At 49.4% G+C, this 4,863-nt stretch overlaps 1 pseudogene; it reads right to left on the minus strand.

Moving 5' to 3' along the window:
• Positions 1 to 1,595: 1,595 nt before the first annotated feature.
• LOC112603920 lies at positions 1,596 to 4,484 on the minus strand (annotated as a pseudogene).
• Between the last annotated feature and the right edge of the window lie 379 nt (positions 4,485 to 4,863).

Here is a 4,863-nt window from a genome sequence, read left to right on the forward strand (position 1 = left end):
GAAGTTACGGTTAGTCACCGTGTTTAATCTCAAATACGTTATTACATAACATATGTAATGCAAGTTTCATATACCAGGTTATTTGAGAGTTGTATCGTACCTGGTTTTCCAAGAAATTATAAGTTTTAGGTGTTAAATCTATTATTACAATTGAATAACCTATATATATATATATATTATAAAAATATAATATTTATATCGATACACGCATACACTGCAATGTTCTTATATTTCATATAGGTATTACGTGTATATACTAATCACGTTGTAGTAAAATTAATTAAGAATTAGAATACTGTTTTCCTGGTCAAACTCGATATATACAACTTAAAACTCAAAATGCATAACTATATTAAAATATAAATATATCATGTAAAATATAGTATGCATATAATATATTTTTGTACATACTATAAAGATAATATTATGTTGCGTACGGCATAAAATCCATTCACAGCCTGAAGTGCGTCGAAATGATATTATACGATTTGTAAAAGACACGTCGATATAATTTTATGGTATCGAATTGAATTTATTTTACTTAAATGACCATATGATAAATATTTATGATATAATTTACAATAATATAAATATATACATATTATTTAGGTAAAATATAGGTACACGGCATATATTTAGGATGAGGACTGCAATGACCAAGTCATTACAAAATATAATGCACAATGTAAAACATATTGTATAATATATATACATACACAACAAATATATATATATATAACATATAAATACTTAAAGTACAACAGTTTGCTGTGCGTAGCGTATGTATATATATAAGTGCAGTGGCGGCGGGGTTGTTTCAAACCCGGTTAACACTGCCGTCGCCGCGCACGAGACGAGACGAAAAAGTGACATAAACAACTTCTATTCAACGACATTTATAATATATTATAAATTAATTATATAATTATTTTAACATACTATATGGTTACTCGAGAAAACGGTCGTAGGTCGTTCGACGTATCTATATATTATGACATGCAGTGAGCGTTCAATATATCACAAGTGCTGGTAGCTATAACGTTATAAATAGTTATATGATTCAAAATATTCATATATTATACTTTTATTTGTATAAAATATATAAATATATATTATATCATATAAGTATACATTTGCGAAGGAAAACCGCAACTACGTAACATTGCATCACATCACATTATAGATAAACGTAAAAGTTGTTTTAATTTTCTAAACGCGTACACACCAACATAAAATATATAATGTACAGTCATCACTATATAATAATACAATAATAAATAATAATGATAATAATAATACATAAATCTAAAACGAAACATGACGGTATCAAACACATATGAGTATAATATATAATAATGTTATAGGCAGAAGGTACTAGAGATTACAGATAAAACAAAATAAAATTCACATTGGATGGCTGGTCGCGCCGCATGCGCGAACATTTGAAACATAAGAAAATTAAACGTGGCTGCATTAATTACTTATTGCTGCTGCCGCCGTTGTTGCCACGGCCCACGAACGATCACGCCTGTTTTCAAACGAGCGGCGGATATTGGTGCTGGTGGTGCTGCTGGAGCTCTGATGGTGATGTGATGTCACAACGGTGACGACGATCCGGCGGCGGCGGCTGCAGCAGATACCTGACGACCGGACGATTGCGGTCCGCCGGAAGCTGCTGCGGCTGCAGCTGCTGCAGCGGCCCGGCCGCGTGATACAGCGACGCCTGCTGGTGGGTGGATGTGGTGCCGTGTGGTGAGGATGGTGTGGGTGTGTGTGGGTGATAGTAATCGTTACACCCAGCGAGTACCGGATCGCGAAGCCGCCTGCCATTTCGTCATCTTCGTGGCGGGGCGGAGTCGCGCGACGACGCGTGCGGTTGCACACCACGGATCAGCTGACGACGGTTTGTCGGACGCTGACGCAGCCGCAGCGACCGAAGCCGTCGGTGGTGGCGGCCAGTCGTATTGAAAACGGATGGTTGGACGCGGCGAATTCGGCAGCGGCTGCGGCCGCGGCGCCGCCGCTGCTGAAGATTTGAGGTGTTGTTGCAGTTGTAGTTGTTGATGGTGGTTGTGATGCTGTTGCTGCTGCTGCTGGTGTTGTTGTTGCTGTTGGTGATTGTGATGTGCGGCGGCCGCAGCGGCGGCATAAATATCCACCGGACTGTGCTGCTGTTGATGGTGTTGCTGCTGCTGCTGGTGGTGGTGCTGTTGCTGTTGGTGTTGTTGCTGATGTTGGTGATGTTGCAGTAACGACCCAACCAACATTGACGACGACGAGTCGTCGTCGCCACCACCGTGTTGTTGTAGGTGATGGTGCATGTGGTGCACGTGATCGTGGTCACTGTCGTGGTGATTACCGTTGTTGTGGCTGTTTTGATGATCGTGCGTATGGTGGTGGTGCAGCAGTAAATGGTGTTTGCTGTGCTGCTGCTGCTGTTGGTGTTGCTGGTGTTGGTGGTGCATGCCACTGCCGAATCCCAAGTCTGCCGCGGCAACCGTGGACATGAGTCCGCCACTTCCGGCACCAAGTTTTTGATTATGGTGGTGTTGCAGTTGCAGCAGATGGTGGTGGTGGTCAGCAGCGGCGGCGAGTACCGACGAAGACGACGCCGACGACGGCGGTACCGATGACGACGGTTTTTTGTCCAGTACCATGTCTAAATGGTGCTGTTGATGGTGGTGGCCACCGCTGAGTTGATGTTGTCCGCTGAGCTGGTGTTGACTACCACCACCGCCGCTGTGCAGCATGGGTGACGAACTCTTTGAGTGATTATGGCCTCCGTGGTGCTGATGGTGGTGACCGCCACCGTCACCGTGCTGCCGGATCGACGAGGCGTCTTTTTTATCGTCTTTGAAACGCTTTTGTCGTCGTAGGTAGCAACCGTTCTCGAACATGTTTCCCGAGTCTGGGTGCAACGTCCAAAACGAACCTTTACCTGGTTTGTCGGGCGTCCGAGGCACTTTGACGAAACAGTCGTTGAACGACAGCGAGTGCCTGATGGAGTTCTGCCACCGCTGTTGGTTTTGTCGGTAGAACGGAAACAGATCCATGATGAACTGATAGATCTCTGAAAGCGTGAGCATTTTCACCGGCGAGTTTTGTATGGCCATCGTGATGAGCGAAATGTACGAGTATGGAGGTTTGGCGTGCGTGTAGTTTCGACGGTACGTCTTGTCGGCACGGACACGTTGTAGCGCTGCGGCGTTCGCGGCACCGGTCGGGTCGCCGCCAGCACCGGCGGCCGCAGCCGCGGCGGCAACGGCGGCCGCCGACGCGTTCAAACCGTACATAGCCGCGGCCGCCGAAGCGGCGGAATTCATGCCGCCGTACAGTTGCTGTTGCATGTTAGCCGCGGCGGAGGCACTGCTGCCGAACACGAGCTGCTGTTGCTGCTGCTGTTGCTGTTGCTGCTGCTGCTGCTGTTGCTGCTGCTGTTGGTGGTGCGACTGCGGAGGCGGCGAGCACAGCGACGGCGTCGACGACGGTCCGCCACCACCGCCGGCGCCGGTGGTAGACGAGTTGCCGCCGTACATGGTCGCCGCGTTAACGGCAGCGGCAGCGGCGGCCGCGGCCGCTGCCGCGGCGGTCGCCGTGTCGGAGTACAAAAGTTTTTGCGACGATAGCATTGTCATAGTTGGCGCTTTTGCTTTTACCTATACTTATCGGTATAATAATTATGTATTGTAGGTATACCTATGATGTGACGACGGTTGCGTGTGGGTGCAGACGGCGTTGCTTCAAGTGTGCATATATATATATATATATATACGACGCTGTGGCAGATGCGCTGCAAACACTACGTGTGATATCAGAGACGACGGCCGAGCGGTGACCGCGACCGCGGAGACGACGGCGACAACGGCGGCGTTAGCGAATGCGGCGGTGACGGTAACGGCGGACAATCGTACATAATATCTGCGCACGGCGTCTGTACGGCATTTACGAGTAAAAATGCAGTGTCCTGGCACTTGCGCCGCGCTGCTGCAGTTGACCGGCGACAGCCGCTTTGTTGGCTGCACTCGGACCGGGCGCGTACCCGCTACAAACGGCGCGGTTTATGCGGTCGACGCGCCGTTCAAGAACACTACGACGGTATACCGGCGACGAATTCGCGTGCGTCTTCGACTCGCGGACACGGTAACCGTTATATTATAATATCACGGACGGCGGCTTTAATGATAATAATAATAATAATAATAATAATATATTATACACCTATGCGATGTTCCGCACAAAATAATAACATGGCATTATTATTACGATGCTTTCGGTTTGCGTGCGAGCGTGTGTGTGCGTGTGTGTGCGTACGGTGCGTTATTTGATCGCAGGTAAATGGTATAAAATTATTACGTGCGCGCGTGTATGTCGTTCGTTCGTTGGTTCGAGCAAGGCTGATCGCGGCAAACTGCTGCCGTCGTTAAACCGACCGAGCGAGAGTGTGGTGCCCCGCCGGCCCCGGTCACGGGTCCCGGTCGACGGACGCACACACACACGTACACGAACATCACTGCGCGCGCACGCACAACGCACACCCACAAACACGTATACTCGTGCACGTCGCAGGCGGCGGCGGATGGAGAGGGGCCGGCCGAACGAATATACGAGCCGGCGGTGCGTGCGTGCGTGCGTGCGGGCCCGCCGTATCGTTCACACCGCGCGCGCGGCGTTTTCGGTGTGTCGGTGCTATTCGCCCGAGGCGCGGTGCGGTGGCGGACGGCGTGCGCTCGCGCAGACGACGTCCTACCGCGACGCCGTGCGCGCGCCCCGCCCACCGCCCACGACGCCGCGCCGCGCATCCCCGGCCGAGGTCGCTCGATTACGACCAATCGGCCGCCGGCACATTCCGACCGCCGACCGCAC

Source organism: Melanaphis sacchari, unplaced genomic scaffold (assembly GCF_002803265.2).
Source record: "Melanaphis sacchari strain LSU unplaced genomic scaffold, SCAv2.0 Contig1142_pilon_pilon, whole genome shotgun sequence".
Taxonomy (NCBI): domain Eukaryota; kingdom Metazoa; phylum Arthropoda; class Insecta; order Hemiptera; family Aphididae; genus Melanaphis; species Melanaphis sacchari.